At 42.9% G+C, this 17,287-nt stretch overlaps 1 long non-coding RNA gene across 1 annotated transcript in view; it reads left to right on the top strand.

Moving 5' to 3' along the window:
- The first annotated feature begins 266 nt into the window (after positions 1-266).
- The window catches only part of LOC141425553 (uncharacterized), a 252,486-nt gene continuing 235,465 nt past the window's right edge, over positions 267-17,287 (top strand). The window contains exon 1 of the long non-coding RNA XR_012450526.1: positions 267-597. This is a non-coding gene — a long non-coding RNA (uncharacterized lncRNA). The remainder of the gene's footprint in view (positions 598-17,287) is intronic.

Here is a 17,287-nt window from a genome sequence, read left to right as displayed (position 1 = left end):
GTGTTTCCACTTCTACTTACTTGCTTTCCTCCTCCCCTGCTTCACTCTTGAAATTTAATCTAACCTGTGAAAAATGAGTTAACCCTGGTAGGTTGTCACAGGGGCTGGACAAGACCTACAATAGGCACTGAAAGGAGGAATTGGCTCACTTCAGTGGTTTTATTTGTGTGTGTGTGTGTATGCCATTCCAGAACACTACTGTATTTATTGTTTAGTTGGAAGATCAAGTCCCGGTGCAAAGCCTTCATCAGTAGATGTGTCTGTGACTTGTTTCCTTTTCCACTTGCTGGCGTTTTGTTGCTCTAAGTCTTCTTCGGAAGATTTCTGAGTATCTTTGCTGCCCTGGATAGAGTGGAGTTAACTTCTTTTGGAAGAGATAAACCTGACCTGAATCACTCAAAGGTTTTTTGCTATTCAGATTCCTTTGTGGGTATCAGTTAACTTCAGCTGGACCTGAGGCTTCCTCTGTCCTCTTATCTGCCTGTTATCTCACGTTCATTTCTCTCAGCTGAATGAGGAATGCAAAATGATGTGCTGTTTTGTCAAAGGAGGAGCCCTCTGCGTTCTTGCTATTTGAAGCGAAGGTCTGTTAAGAAGGTATGTGCTGTGTAATGATATGTGCCTCTGTCTCTTTACTCTTGCTTTAGAAAGGAAATGACTCATACTGCAGATAAACTGGACTTGAAAGAATGCCTGGCTTATGCAAAAGCTCTTATTTACATACTAGTCTCTTTCATTCACAAGGAAATAGTTACTCAGGGACTTTGACTTTGGAGTTCCTCCATTTTTATTCCTGTTCTTTGATAGACAGGGGCCTAAATGATACTTGGAAGGATTTTCTGTCTGTAACATGTCTCCCACTCAGCCTTCCCTTCCTCTTTTTTTTTTTTTGTAACTGTAGAAAACAGGGAGAGATCGTAAACAGTTCCTCTGTTTTACAATTCTAACTCCTCAAGTCTCAGACTCCCATCTAGTGTCTCATGTCTTCTTGTCTGTCTGTCTGGGACTACTTGTACATCCTACTACGTCCTTCACAAGATTTAGTAAAGCAGTTTGGAGTGATGGTTAGGAGCAAATGTCCTCTTTCCAGTCCACCTGCCCAGGCTCCAGTTTTTTTCTAGATTTGGACTCTTGGGCAAGTCATTTAATCTCTGAGTCTGTTTCTTCACCTGGGAAGGAATCCAAGGACTGTCACCCTAAAAAGGGCATCCAGATGTAGTGATTATTTTAAACTAAAGGAATTTAAAGAGCAGCAGATGCTAGAAGAGGCTTTTTGATGTGAACTCCTTGCCTGCTTAAAGTCCAATCCACTATGGAAGAAAACAATTACCTCTAGTCCCTTCCCTGAGTTTTCATTAATTAAACTCAGGAAGGAAGTCTGTCAACACCTGGACAATTTTTGCCACGCATTATTATCTTCTATTTTTAGTCCCATTCAATATTCTATAGGGAATGATTTGCAATCCACTGTTCTACAGGCCTGGACTTTTGTTTCAGGCCATTGTATTTCTTCAAGCCCATTTATGTCCCTTCAAAAATTACTTATTGGCTGGGTGTCATGGCTCACACCTGTAATCCTAGGTACCCGGAAGCAGAAATGGGTTTAAGGCTAGCCTGGGCAAAAAGTTAGGGAAACCCCAATCTCATCCAATAAAAACTGAACACAGTGGTGCATTCCTGTCATTCCAGCTGTGCGGGGAAATGTAAATAGGAGGGGCTGACCCAAGCATAAACATGAGATGCTGTTCAAAAAATAATTAAATCAAAAAGGCTAGGTAGAGCATCCACTTAGCAAGTGCAAGGTCATGAGTGTAAACCCTAGTACTGACCCCCCCCAAAAAAATCATTTACTATTACCCTAAAATTTGTCTACATTCTCCATTCTTCCTTTTCTCTGTGGAGAAGGGGTATCCTCCATGCACATAATACATTTGTATATCTTTTCTCCAGCTAATTAATTGTCTAAGGTTATTCAGGCCAACCCTCAGAGGACAGAGGGTATATGTATCTTTACCCCACACTAGATCCCAGGGCTGCTGTCATGGTGACATGAGAATTTATGTGTGGCAGTGTCTGGTTAGTGATAAACTTACCCAATAGTTGAGATTATCAGTACTAAGAATTTTATTTGTAATCTGACTTACTGTACAATTCTTTTTTGATTTTAAGATTTTTTTTTCTTTATGCCCTTTCTAAATTACTTCTTCAATTTAAACTGTTTTCCCTCTTATAATTTTCTGGGTTGATGAATTCATCTGGGTGAATGGGGAGAACTATCTTGTTAAAATATGGCAATTAAAAATGGTAATGATTTATGGTTGCAGTCATAAGAGCCCACTGTACTCTCAGAAAGTCAAATTTGTTTCTGAGATTACTGGGCAGACAGACCAGTTTCAGGATAAGGAGTTTTTTCTATTCAACTGCAGAGTTAAAGGGGTTTTTAGAAGGCTTGCCCTGCCCATTGGCTTCTGAACCAGAGATGACCTTAAGCTGGTGTCATCCAAAACACCTCCCACTTAGACCTGACCAGTCTTCTCAGCAAAACAACACCTGGGTAGGGCACTAGGTAAACAGTCTCCTCTTGTTTTTGCTCCCTGCCCTTGAAGTACCTCTCATTCACTCAAAGACAGTTATTAATTCTATTGCAGCTTGTACATTAGTTCAGGGTCAAAGGACTGTTAAGTGAATGCCTTTGAATTTTCCCTGTAAATTTTACTTTTTATTCCTCTAATATTCTTTTGCTTTCTAAATCCTTTTTGGGAGCATATTCATTTGAGTGCTCCATCCTTTCTTCTTACTGCAAATCAACCCACTAACCAGAGGTGGGTGGAAACTTGAAGAGTTGAGATTAAAGAATTTGTGACATAGACTTTTCATTCATGCAATGCATTTAAAAGTCAAATGTGCCAAGTGCTACAGTAGATAAATGCTTCATGTATGCTAACTACTATGGGTAGGGGGCAGGGAGGAAGGGGGGGGAAGATTGAGAGAGAGAGAGAGAGAGAGAGAGAGAGAGAGAGAGAGAGAGACAGAGAAAGAGAGAGAGAGACAAAGAGAGAAAGAGAGGAGACCTTGTTTTATGGAATTGATAATGCAGTCTCATCATGGGGGATTTAGGGTTCCTTTAGTTTTCTTTTTTTTCTTTCTTTTTGGTGGGACGGGGTTTGAACTCAAGGTCTTAGGGTTTCTTTAAGACCCAAATAACACCCAAGTCTCACAACTTCATATCTTTCTTAATTCTGTTTGACTTTCACCTTCTTGCAGCCTCAGCCTTCCTTTTATGTAGATACTTCATAGGCATTTGCAATTACATTTGACCTTGTCATCACCCAGACTGAAATCTTAAACTACAATGACTGGCCTGCTGACTAATCCTTCCAACCTTTTCATCCCCATTTTCCAGCCATGTATTTTCTTTGAAACTTCCAGTTTTGTTTTTTTTTTTGTTTTTCTTTTTTTCCTTCTAGTGTATCAGTAACTTTGTGTTTTCCCTTTCCTTTCCATCCAATCTGGACAAGATAATGACTTAAGGCTTGGATTTTTCTTTAGTCAGGATCATTGCATCTCTTGTACCCTCTTCTGCCGTTAGAACCTTGCTTTGCACCAATGCAACTTCTTCACTTTCACATCAAAGCTTCTGAATGCTCCTGGGAAAGAAATGAGCTCAGCCTTGTTACAACAAATTTATTGTTTTCAACTTTAGCTGGTTTATAATAACGCTTAGTAACTTTTCCATATATCCTTAATTATCTCTTGCTTTTATTTCCCAGGATTGTCTTATTTTTTTTCTGGCTTTAAAAAAATACATACTTTTTGTTAAAATGTTTTATTATGGAAAAATTCAAACATATATAAAAGTAGAGAGAATAATGCCATAAACTTCCATGTATATCTATCACTTAGCTCATGACCAATCTTGTTTTATAACCTCTATCCTGCAAGCAGATTAAAGAAAATTCTTGATATAATATTATTTCATGTATGAATATTATATCTAGTCTGAAAGATAAGGATGTTTAAATTAACCACAATGGCATTATCAAAGGAAAAAATTAATAATACCCTAATATCATTAGACATACAGGTAATTTTTTTATTTTCCTGGTTGCCTTTTGGCTTCCTGTTTGAATCCATATCCAAATGAAGTCCATATATTGAGATTGATATGTCTATTAAGATTCTTTTAATGTAAAGTTTCCCCTCTTTTTTTCTTTTTTGTTTCTTGCATTTTTTCCTCTATGACTGAACAAACCAGGTCCCATAATAGGTTTTTGGAATCATTACTACATTATTGTGACCAACTCTCTCATTCCTGCCAGCTGGATTTGTGGAAGGAGCCCCTTAACTACCTGCCCTCCTGTCTGCTGCATCTACATCCATTATCCCTCCCTACTTGTCTCCCAGGAACAGTTGTCTCTTCTCCCTCTGAGGGCTAATTATCCATCTGGGTCCCTCCCTCCCTGCCAACTAAGGGAGTGTCCTTGGTTTTTTTTTTTTTTTTTAATAGAATAAATCCTTCATTCCACATATTTATAGGAATATAACTCTTTAAAAAGAGCAAACAAAAATACTAATTAGCATTTGTTCTTGTGTGGGTTGAACAGTCCAGCTTCTGAGCACAGCCTGGGTTACTAGAAGCCTCTGTACCTCAAGTAAGGCCTGTGGTGCAGAGGCCTCCTGTGAGAGAACATAAGTGATGCAGGGACTTCTTAATCCATAGTGCATTGAAATATTTGGAAATAGCCATGAAAGAACCACCAGCAGCTATAGGGACCAGCCAGCTCATTGTCACTTTAACTGCTGATGAAGAACTTCCCACACTTTCCCCATTTTTTTATCCTCCTCCTCCTGTGTCCTTAGCCTCTTCCTGACTTTTTCATCTCAGGGTATAAACATATTCAGGGCTCTTTCAACTGTAAAAACAAACTAACCAGCTAAATAGCACACACCTACCCCAAAACTTCTTTCAGCCCCATATCTTATTTTGGCTTCATCTCTCATATTCCTTTCAAAGCCTACCTTCTAGAAAATTCTTTACATTTATTTTTTCAACCTCTTAACTTCAAGTACTCCCTAGGTCACTCCTGCCTTTACTTTTTGTCACTCCTCAGAAAGTGCTTTGTTTTCCAAGGTCACTAAAAACTTCCTCTGGCTAAATGCAATTGTTGAAGTCTTTATCTCACTTGATAATCTCTGTAGCATTTGCTCACTCACTCCTTTTTGGTTTTTGGTGCTGGGATGAATCCAACATCTTGAGTATGGCATGGGGAGCTATATCCCCAGCCCTCACTGCTTCCTGAAACATTCTTCAGCTTTCATAAGCTGATCTTTTCTGGTTTTCCTTCTATCTTTAATTGCAAGTGCCTAATTTCTCGAAGGTTTTTCCTCTTCTCTCTCCCCCCTTAAACTTAAGATTTTTCTGAGTTCTACATACTTTCCCAGGATGATTTCATATATTCCTATGAATCTCTGGCTCTGAAACTTCTCTTCTGAGATCTGGACCTATGTGATGCTCTGCCCACTGGACAGACATCTTCAATTAACTTAGGTTTTTTTCTTTCTTTTTTTTTTTTTTTTCAGTACTGGTGTTTGAACTTGAGGACTATACCTTGAGCCACTTTTCCAGCCCTTTTTTGTGATGGGTTTTTTCGAGAGTGTCTCATGGAACTATTTGCCCGGGCTGGGTTAGAACCTCGATCCTCCTGGTCTCTGTCTCCTGAGTAGCTAGGATTACAGGTGTGAGCCATGGCACCTGGCAACTCAGGCTCTTTCACTCAGATAGCTTAAACTCGATCCAGTCTCTTCCTTCTAAAATTTCCTGTGCTTTCTGTATTGTCTATCTTTGTAAATGACATCACAATCAACCTAGATGCTCAAGTCACAGAACTGGAATTATCCTTGATGCCTTCCTTTCCTTCCCTGTTCTCTTTGCTTCCATTTCTTACAAATGATACAAATGATCCAAGTGATAGTAATTTCAATATTGTTCTCTTTTCATGTTCTCCTCCCCAAAGCTCTTCATGTTTTACATAGATTACTGCAGTGTTCCAATTGCCATAATGGTCATTTGGCCTCCTGTCTAGGACCTACCAGTTCACTTCCCACACTGCTAACCAAACTGTTACTGCTTTTCATGACATCCTTTAAGGGCTCTCTGTATCTCCAGGAAAAAAAAGAAGCTTGATAATAAATTAGAAAGCCCCAATGACTTGTTTGCCTTTCCCCTCAGCTTTCTCTGTTACCATTTTTCATTTTATTCTCTACTCCAATTTCTTAAATTTCCAAAGAAAGTATTTATTTATTGGCAGTACTAGGGTTTGAACTCAGGGCTTCATGCTTGTTGGGCAGGCATTCTACCACTTGAATCCTCCTCCAGTTGTTTTTCATGTTGGGCATTTTTGAGATAGTCTCATGAACTATTTGCCCAGGCTAGCCTTGAACTGTGATTCTCCTGATCTTGGCCTCCCAAGTAGTTAAGATTACAGGCATCAGCCACACGTACCTGGCCCCTAAGAAGGTATTTTAACTTCTAAACCTGTGCTTATGCTGCCACCTGCAATGAGAATGTCCTTCCTTTTCTTTGTTTAATTCAACCTTTAAGCTTCAGGTCAGGTTCACCTCTTCTAGGAAATCTTCTGTGACCTCTAGCCCAAGTTACACAACTTTATTTTCTGTCTCTCCTCCCACCTCCAACACAGATAAGTAGGCTGCTTCGCTTGTCCTCCTTTACCTGTTGATCTATTTGAGATAACGCAAGCCGTGGCTGCCCACGTCATGGATTGTCTCAGCTGGAAGAGACCTCATCTTCACTTTTCAGATGAGGATTGATTTGTTTGTGACTTGCTGTCTTTAAGGAGAGAATCCAAACTTCATGTTTTAGCAAGGCAGAACACTGTTTACAAGGACCTGCGTGGGCAACTTAAAGATGCCATCTGTGTTAGTCATCTTCAGGGTGTAAAGGGAGAAGCCCTTCTGAAAGTTACTTAGTGGGGCAGAGGAGATAAAAGACATGCTTAAATAAGTAGAATGCATCCAATAAAGAGGTTAACAGCCTGAGAGGTAGAAATCAAATGCTGTGAGACCTCAGAGAAGGGTCTGATAAACAGTCCTGGACCCACTATGGTGATCAAGGAATGTCCTGTGGAGGACTTGTGGTTAAGCTGAGCCTTGAACTTGGGTGGGCAGAGAAGAAATATAGAGGGAAGGGCTTTTGGGGCAGAGAGGCCAGAGAGAGGAAGGGCAGAGACTAATTTGAATTTTAGACCATGGGCAGAATTTGTCTAAGAGTTAGCCAGCCCTTTTGTAGACTTAAAAAAAATCATTACAGAAATTGTATAGCATCAAATCATGGACCTTTTGCTATCAGTAAACTATGTGGCACAGCTATGTTATTCTCTGTCATCATGTTACTTTGGCTGTCTGCTGTTTCTTAACACTCAGAGAATCAGAAATTTGGTAACATTTGTTAGTTATTCAGAAAGCAGTTATTGATCCTCATTAAAGACTGTATAAAATGATATCTACAAAGGTCAAGAAGACAAATGTCATTGTTTCCAAGATGGCACAGTATTGCAGGTATGGTAAGAAATAGAAAAATATCAGATGGTTAAAGAACAAGGTGGTAGATATGTAGCTGAAGATGCACAGGCATGAGGTACACAGGTGCTAAGGTAGCTGAGCCAAGGGAGCCCTGACCTCTGGCTTGAGGGTAGGGACAGCCATCAAAGAAAATGTGAAATCTTTGAAGTAGGCACAATGTCCCAGAGAGCTGCCATGCTTCAGAGAGCTGTCATGCATGAGAAGCAAGTTGGGGAAAGGGGTGAGAAAAGGGAAACCAGGTGAGGCAGCTTTTTGTATTTTATCAGATTTGCATCAGGACTTCAGCAACATTTTATCCCTGATCATTGTTTTTTAAAGAGGAGGAATGGAAAGAGGAAGAGGAGGATAAATGGAACAAAGAAGAGAAGAACTAGAACAAGGAAGGAGAGAAATGAGAAGATCTGGTTCCTTGGATCCAACTCTGCCATTTGCGGGTTGTGTAACTGAGGGGAGTTACTTAATGTCTCTGGTGTCTGCCAGTTTGGGCATGGGCCAGGGGACATTTAAAGCCTTCGCTAGCTTGAATAACCTGGGATCTCTCTGATTCTGAAGTTGGACATAAATATGTTGTGGATAGTATACCCAGATCTTTGGCTCAGTGTTTGTTGAGAAACAGTGAAACCTGTTTTCAGACATTTTCTCCCCCTCAAGTGAGCAGTATTATCTATCAGCAGTGGCTGTTCATGTGCTATTTTCTTTAGAGAGAGGGAGGCACTGATTTTTTTAAACATTCTGACACCTTTCCTTGCCTCAGTATCAGTACTGCTCATGAATCACATATAATATGGTGATAAGAACTGAAATTACTCATTGACGTTATCATGGGACTATTTTGAAAACATTATCTCATTTCATTTCCTAGAATATCATCAAGTCTCCACAATATCTGTTCCTTAAAAGAGAATGCTATTTTTGTTCCAACTGAAGCCAAAATATTTTAGTGAATTTTGTTTTCAATACTGCTAACTTCCTTCCCTAATCCTGTGGCCCATGGTGGCACTTTTAGTAAATGTGTTGCCATGGAGAATCTGAGGTAGTTTGCTGAATTTGAAGTTAGCTGTTTTGGTAATGTATCTTGACTCTTTATGTAGATTATCTGCAGTGTTGATTATTTAGCACATTTCAAGTCCTAGGGTGAACTTCTTTCGTCATTGCCTGTAGAGGTATCATCTCTGAGCTCATCTCCACCCTCCACCGAGTTGCGAAGTCTCTTTTTATAGTGCACTCTCCCACAAATGGGCGCATTATACATTCTGAAAGGTAGAAAAATAGCTTTCACATTATCTGAGAATTCTGTCTGACTTGTTTCCATTAATGAGAACAAACAATCATCCAATGACCTTGAACCCTCTTCAAGAAACCAGAAGAAGCCAGCACTCGCTAGCATTTCTATGGAAGGACTATTTAAAAAACTTCTAACAAGTTTCAATTTTCTTTGCCTTTTTTGATTTATGGACAGATTCACAAGTCACTTATCCATTAAATTCACTTTTTTATTGCTCTCTAAACTGCTATGTACAAAAGTAATTGTAGGCAGCAGCCTTTTAGAAGTTTAAAGCAGTTCATTCTGGGAGAGGAGAGTCAGTCACAGTGGTTCATGATGCCCAAGGTAAAGGTACAGGAAGAAAATTTGGGGCTCCTGGGAGCCCCAGGGGCTTGGTGGCATGCGTTTCACGAAAACTTGTTTCAGCAACGGTCTTGTCTCTACCACATGAGTCACAAGCATTAGAACAGGCAATACCTTCAGTCAGAGGCAATGGAAAAGTTTGTTACCATGGAAAATATGGGATGGTTATCTCATGTGTCAGTACCACTCCTACGCTTTTAGGCCTGCTAATTACTTTTTGAGTGAATTAATGTATATATGACTAAACACATGTTAGGATTTGCTATCATCATTAGCCTGTGAACAGAGCTCCCATAAAGCAGATCCAGACCAGCTGGTGAATGAACTTACCGAAAGGATCATTTTTAGGGCCAGTCACAGAGAATTTACCAATAAGCCATGCTGTCCTTTTTTTTTTTTTAAACCATTTTAGTGATAGCCTTGCTTCCTATGTTTCTTTGGAATAACATCTAATTAACATAGAGCAATCAAGCTTTTGCTTGTCATTTAATATAGCACCTTCAAAAAAGGATCTTTGTGTATCAATTGATGTGTTCAAATCTTCTGCAAGGATTATACTTTGCATTCTATACTTCTCTGTAAATTTTTCCTTCATCCTTCTGGAAGGGTGGGAAGAAATTCAGATTTTTATTGCATGTTGCCTTGTTTTTAGATTTAAAACTTCATTTTTTTCTCGGTACTTAGGTTTGAACTCACCTGCTTTCTAGACAAGTGCTCTACTATTTGAGTCAAGTCCCCAAGCCCCTTTCTGATTTGGTTATTGTTGAGTTGGGTCTTGTGTTTTTGCCTGGGCTGCCCTAGACACGATCCTGCTACTTATGCCTCCTGCATAGCTGAGATAACAGCTGTGCACCACCATGCCTACCTTATTTCGTTGAGATATGGTCTACCTAACTTTTTGCCTCAGTTGGCCTCAAACCATGATCTTCCTGATCTATGCCTCCCAAATAGCTGGGATTACAGGTGTGACCACTGTGCCCAGCCTAAAAATTTCATTTAATTTTTTTTTGGGGGGGGCACTACTGGGGTTTGAACTCAGGGGCTCACACTTACTAGGTATGCGCTCTACCACTGAGCCACTCTACCAGCCCCCCATCATTGAATTTTTAAACGATACATACTTATGGGGTACAGTACGATAATTCCATGCATTTATACAATAATATATGATTAGATTTTTTTGGGCAGTACTAGAGTTTGAACTCAGGGCCTCATTCTTGCTAGGCGGGCACTGTACCACTTCAGCCATTCCTCCAGCCCTTTTGTGCTTTAGTTATTTTACAGATAGGATCTTGTGTTTTTGCCTGGGGCTGCCTCAGACTGATCCTCCTACCTATGACTCCCACATAGCTGGGATTGCAGGCACATACTATCACTTCTGGCCTTTGATATTTTAAAATATTTAATATATTGTGTCAAGGGAGAAAAATGTATTATTTGGACTTTTCTTTTGTAAAGATTTTTTTTATTGGTGGTTTTCTGGGTCTGTAGGGTGCAAAATGGCTGATAAATAGGCAAATAGCAATGAAGATGATTGTGGGAAAGAGGAATTAGCGGTGCCATTAAAGTGTTAAGCTCCCATCATCAGCAATACGCCTGCCTGTATTAGTTTTACAGGAATTTGACAGTTAGCCTCGTGGCTTTTTGTCAACACTTAGAACTCCTGCTCTTCTCCTGCTCTTCTTTCAAGCAATGACTCCAGGGCTGGAAGATGGGTGAGGCATTCACTCAGGTGTCAACAATGTGGAAAGGACCAGGTTGGAAAGTCAACTCTCAGCAGACAGTTCTAGTTAAAGAGGACTTTGAGAAGAAGTAAAGAGGAATGTTAACAGTTAACTCCAGGTAGGAAATGGGTGGGTGATGAACTGGAGGTTCAGGTCTAGGTCAAGCAAAGTCAAAGGTGAGTGAAGCCCTCGTACTTCCTGAGTGTGCATTCATTGGTGTGTGTGTGAGGCTGAGGCAGACCAGAGAGAGGACATTCTTCATCTAATCAAATTCAAATCAATTCGCTTTAGCTCCAGCTAAGTGTTGCCATGTGGACCTAATGCTGCCAAGTTTTCTCAGTTTTCAAAATTAATAGTGAATCAGATATTTTATAGGAAATATGCATTTAAAAATTGTGTGAGCCAAACTGACTGTGTTGATGGGTGATAGGACCTCTAGTCATCATCTGGTTACCTCTCTTCAAAGCTGATTTCAGCATTGCATGCTACACGCTGAGAATTGTGCTACTTATTAACCGAGTAACAGTAAAATATCTATCTGGATAATGACTCTAAGAGGACTTAGCCTATCGAGTTGTTTTGAGAGTGAAGATAATTTATATGAAAGCCTCCAGTAAGTGTCAGCTGGATCTGAATTGGCAGTCTCATCTAGTACGAGACCCTGAATTGGTCTAATTGGTCTTTTTCATGCCTACATTGTGGCAAACTTGGGAGAAATAAGCATTTATCTCTGTTATGATTTAACAGTGGCTTCCCTCTCCAAGTCTCTTACCATTGCCTGTGCTGATACATTTTGAGATAAACCTTTGAAGCTGTAGACAGTTCGCTATTAAAAATAAAATGTCCCCCACTCAGGAGTGAAGATGCTTGGCGGGTGTGAGGTGGTGGAGACTGAGGATTGCATAGATGTGGCTTTTTTCTCCTGGTTCCATATTCTACCCCTTTAGAAACTATTTCTTCCTGGAGCTTACTTTCAACCATCAACCAGACACTTGAGATAATTGTTTTTCTGAATATAACTAAACATAAACCCAAATTTTCCAAGAATCAGAGAGGAGGATAAGTGAAGAAAAGTTTTGCTCATCTAGATTTTCTTACAAAAAGGGGCAGGGAGAATCTGTCTTTGTCTTCCTCAATTTACATTTCTTGCTAGTTTTTCCCCCTGAGGTCCCTCCCACTGTATCCCCACTGTGACACATCTTCAAGACCCATTCCTTAGTGTTCAGAAGGTGTCCAGAGGCTCTTTGAGCAAACGGAGGTACATCTTTATCTTGCCAGCAAGCTGCACGTGTTGGGCTGCCAGCATACCACAGTGAGTAGAACAGGAGGGTTCACCAGGCTGAAGTGTTACGGTATCTCAACCCATTAGTGATGTCTTTGAAGGCCCATGAGGAGGGAGTAGAAATGCTTAATTCTACACCTATTGTTAGGACCCGGAATCCTATTCCCCCGAGAGACAGAGAGCCAGGCGTGAATGCAATCAACAAAGCAGAGTTTATTGGGCTGGCTAGCCAGGGTCGAGCTCCCACACGGACACGCAGGACCGGTTAGGAAAACACGACCCTGAGCCTCTTTAGGGGAAATCTTATATAGACCGCGGTGGCATGCATATTTTCGTTATCAACATTGGGCAAGCAGGCAGAGCACATCTTGCGCGTACCTCACATCTTGCACGTACTTCACATCTTGCACGTACTTCACATCTTGCATGTACCCCCGCTCACATTCCCCACATTCTATATGCCCTAACTGAGCCCTGCCGCATTGCTTATCTTATCTACATGGGATGTTTGGTACTGGTTTCTCCAACAAGGGGGTTGGGGCCCGCTGAGACCTCCTATTCCTTTCATTCCCCCCTTTTCTTACGGCCTAAATTGAGGAATCATTCTCAAGGGGATGAAGAGCCTGATATTGTTGGCGGAGGACCAGAAGTTGGATAGTATTAATTCAACTTTTGACAAAAGTCATAAGTCGGTTTAGAATCCAGGGTCCTATGGTAACAAGTAATAGGATGATTATTATTGGCCCTGCCAATGCAGATAAAAGGGTAGCCAACCATGGGGACTGGTTAAACCAAGACTCGAACCACCTTTCCCCGGCCTCTCTCTCTCGTTTTCTTTGTTCCAGGCTCTTTCGAAGTTTAGACATGGAGTCACGAACAACTCCGGTATGGTCAGCGTAAAAACAACATTCTTCCCCTAGAGCAACACATAGTCCCCCCTTTCGGAGGAACAACAAGTCCAGACCTCGTCGGTTTTGAAGTACTACCTCAGACAGGGAAGTGAGGGATTTTTCTAGGTGGCTAATGGAGGTTTCTATTCTCTCTATATCTTCGTCTATGGCTGCACGCAGCGAAGACATCCCTTTCTGCTGGGTGGCCAAAGAAGCTATGCCGGTTCCTGCTCCCGCTAACCCTAGGCTGAGTAGGGTAGCAATAGTTACTGTGGAAATAGGTTCTCTCTTTTTCCTTTTTTCAACCATTTTTGTATTCCAGTATGAATATAGACTCTCTTCCGAATGATAGAGGATGCGGGGCAGCACAGTCACTATAACACAGAATTCTTTAGAGCTGTTAAACACCTTAGTTGATAGGCACGGGGTGAGTCCAGACCGCGAGCATAGCCACCACCCATTGTCCTTTGGAATTACCCATTTAATAGCATTTTCCCAGGTAGAACTGGCGTTAATAACAGTACATAAGTCCCGTCTGTTCTTTGGCACTTTTCCTAAGCAGGTTCCTTGGCCGCTTACCTGCTGTATGGTCAGACCTCTCTTACGGTCTCCCCAGGAACATTGAGTAGGGTTTTCCTCAGATGAGGTATCGTGAGTGGTGTTTAGCCCTATTGCCTCATAGAATGGGGGCCTCACATCATAACATAACCAACAGGAGTTAGTCATGTTAGGGTTGGTGTGGTTTAACGTCAGGAAGGCAGCACCCACTAGCTCCCAGAGGGGGTCTTTAGATGCGGTCATGAGACTGGGCCTCACCAGGGGAGGGCTGGTTTCTGATGGTCTTGGAGTTGTAACATTAGCCCGGGCTATGGTTGAGAGAAGGTGATGAGCTGTGGAAGGTCGGGGAGGTGGCTTTACATAGGGTGGCCTAAGTACCTTATTAGGGCCTATTGTTAGAGTAGAGACTGGTTGTTGCACACGCCGCAAAGTAAAAAGGGCTCCTGGATGATTTGTTTTGTAGAGTCTGACTCCCCAGGATTTACCCAATTCCCAATTCGTTGCCTTTTTTCCTAAATCAGTGAAATTTATCATAATGGGATTACAATTGGGGGGAGTTGGGCATCCCTTATTTATAGGTCTAGGTTGGTGGTATGTAATGCCAGATTGAGAGACTCTACTTAATTGAATAAGGTCCCCCTGTTTGGGGGGTGGCCACCATATATCCCCTGAGCTCTCACAACCCCATGACTTACAATAATAGTCTGCGATTCCTCCACATTTTTTTCTGTGGTTGGGTTGGGGAGCGGGGCAGACATAGAAGTAACTTTGGCGCAAATCCCATTGTCCCCTGCCAGTGAATAAGGCCCTTAAGTCAAAGTATAATTCTGGGAACCAGGTGCTGGGAGGGGTCACCTTGGAGGTCTGGTTAAGAATGTCTCCTGTGGACACATCTACAATCATCCAGGTCAGGTTAAAAGGTTGATGTGGATTTGTATGCCCCCAGCAAGTGGTGGACAGGGTTAGAAAAAGGAATAAAGTTACCGAGGTCCAGTATGAAGTTTGAGTTTGAAAAAATTTTCCTTGTGGTGGGACACCCTTCTTGTTGGCAGGAAGCCTTTCTTCATAGCTACCGGATCTGCCGGTCTGATGTGGGTGTAGTGGACCCAGGTGATAATCCCATTCTAGGAGGGCTGCGGAGCATCTGGAGTGTTCTCGTTTTTCGGAGCATCCCGTATCAGCCGGAGCTTGAGTGGGTTTGTTGGATGCTTCCGTGCGGACCAATTTTCCTGTTTTTTCTCCGGAGGGTGAGCCCGTCTTACATGGGAATGGTGTACCCATGCTGCAATCCCGTCGACCTTGAGGGCGGTAGGGGTAGTAAACAGTACAACATAAGGTCCTTTCCATCTAGGCTCTAGGGTTTTGGACTGATGCCTTTTAACCCATACCATGTCACCCGGGACTATGCCATGTTCCGGAGCCGGGTCCCTCTTAACAGCGTGGTATGCTTGAATTAAGGGCCAAATCCGTTGTTGCACTTTAGCTAAAGCCTGCAACATGGTCAGGTAATTTGGGGCCAGATCACCTAGTTCTGGGCTTAAGGTCCTCTGAATGATGGGGGGTGGAGCCCCATACAGGATCTCAAAGGGAGTTAGCCCATGGACATAGGGGGAGTTCCGGACTCGGAAGATGGCCAAGGGAAGGAGCGTCACCCAATCACCGCCAGTCTCCAGGGCCAATTTGGCTAAAGTCTCCTTTAGTGTCCTATTCATCCTTTCTACTTGCCCTGAGCTCTGGGGGTTATATTCACAATGTAGCTTCCAATTGGCCCCCATAGTCTGGGCTAGTCCCTGCAGGACTTTACTAACAAAAGCCGGACCGTTATCTGACCCAATTGCCTCGGGCACCCCATATCTGGGTATGATTTCCTCTAGCAAAGCCTTTGCCACTACCTGACTCGTCTCCTTCTTTGTAGGAAAAGCCTCCACCCAGCCTGAAAAGGTATCTATGAATACCAGCAAATATTTGTACCCAAACTTTCCCGGTTTTACCTCAGTAAAATCCACTTCCCAACTTCTTCCCGGAGCCCTCCCCCGTTCCCGAGTACCTGTATGGTGCCCCTCCCTTCGTCCTGGTTTCATGATTGTGCAGCTGGCACAATCTTCCACAATTTGGCGGACTGCTATGGTCTGGTTCGGAAATCGGAGCTGCGCAGATGTCAACAAGTCTAGTAATTTTCTCCGCCCCAAATGGGTGGACTTATGTAAGTTAGCCAACAGGAATCGTCCGAGTTTTTCAGGCAGAATTAACTTGCCTTCCAAGTCGCTTTTCCATCCGTCTTCCCCTTCTCTAAAGGGGGAGTGGGCTCTCATCCAAGTGAAATCCTCTGTGGAGTATTCTGGTCGGGGGGGTAGCGGAGGGAGCTCTGGCACCGGCATGTCTATCGCCGCAACCGTGGAAGGTTGCCCTGTCTCCATGGGAGGACTCACCATTGCTACTCTCTTTGCTTCTTGATCTGCTCTGTTGTTACCGACAGCTTCCGGCGTCTTGGCAGACTGGTGGCCTGGGACATACATCACTGCCACTGCCTTCGGTTTTTCCACTGCCATTAATAGACGCTGGACTTCGGCTAGGTTCTTTAGATGTTTTCCTTCTGCTGTGCGGAATCCTCTTTCGCGATAGATGGCCCCGTGGACATGGATGGTACCGAAAGCATAGCGGCTATCGGTGTAGATATTGACTCGCTTTCCTTTTGCCCTCTCCAGGGCCTCTGCCAAGGCAATTAATTCCGCTTTTTGGGCTGATGTTCCGGGTGGGAGGGCGCTGCTCCATACCGTATTTCCTTCTTGGTCGACTACAGCTGCCCCTGCCCTTCGGGCTCCATCTTGGAAAAAACTGCTTCCATCCGTGTACCAGTTTAATTTGCAGCCGGACAGGGGGGTATCCTTTAGGTCAGCCCGTACCTGTGTAACTTCGGAGAGGAATTCTTTGCAGTTATGGACAGGTGTCTGCAGTTCCGGGTTAGGCAACAAGGTGGCAGGGTTCAGGATTACGGGATCTGTGAATGTGATCCGAGGGGAATCCAACAAGAGCCCCTGGTAGTGGGTGAGCCTGGCATTCGTCATCCATTTCCCAGGGGGTTGTTTAAGGATTCTCTCCACCGGGTGAGGGGCCGTTACCCAGAGGGCCTGTCCAAAGGTTAGTTTATCGGCTTCTCTCACCAGCACGGCAATGGCCGCTATGATGCGGAGGCAGGGGGGCCATCCTGCCGCTACTGCGTCTAATTTCTTGGAAAAGTATGCCACTGGTCTCTTCCAGGGACCCAGCTGTTGGGTCAAGACTCCTTTGGCTACCCCCTTTTTCTCATCTACAAACAGAGTGAATGGTCTTGTAGGATCTGGCAAGGCTAAGGCAGGGGCCTGCAAAAGAGCGTCTTTTAGCTGATCAAAGGCCTGTTGTTCTCTCTCTCCCCAACTCCAATCTGGAGCTTCTTTGGTGGCCTCATATAGGGGTCTGGCTATTTCCGCAAATCCTGGAATCCAGAGTCTACAGAACCCCGCGGAGCCCAGGAATTCTCTCACCCCCCTAGTGGATGTCGGGGATGGGATAGCCAGAATAGTCTGTTTCATGGCATCAGTCAGCCATCTTGCCCCATCTGCAATCCGAT

The sequence above is a fragment of the Castor canadensis genome, chromosome 8, assembly GCF_047511655.1.
Source record: "Castor canadensis chromosome 8, mCasCan1.hap1v2, whole genome shotgun sequence".
NCBI lineage: Eukaryota > Metazoa > Chordata > Mammalia > Rodentia > Castoridae > Castor > Castor canadensis.
The sequence above is the reverse complement of the archived record's forward strand: the minus strand, read 5'-3'. Positions and strand labels throughout refer to the sequence as shown.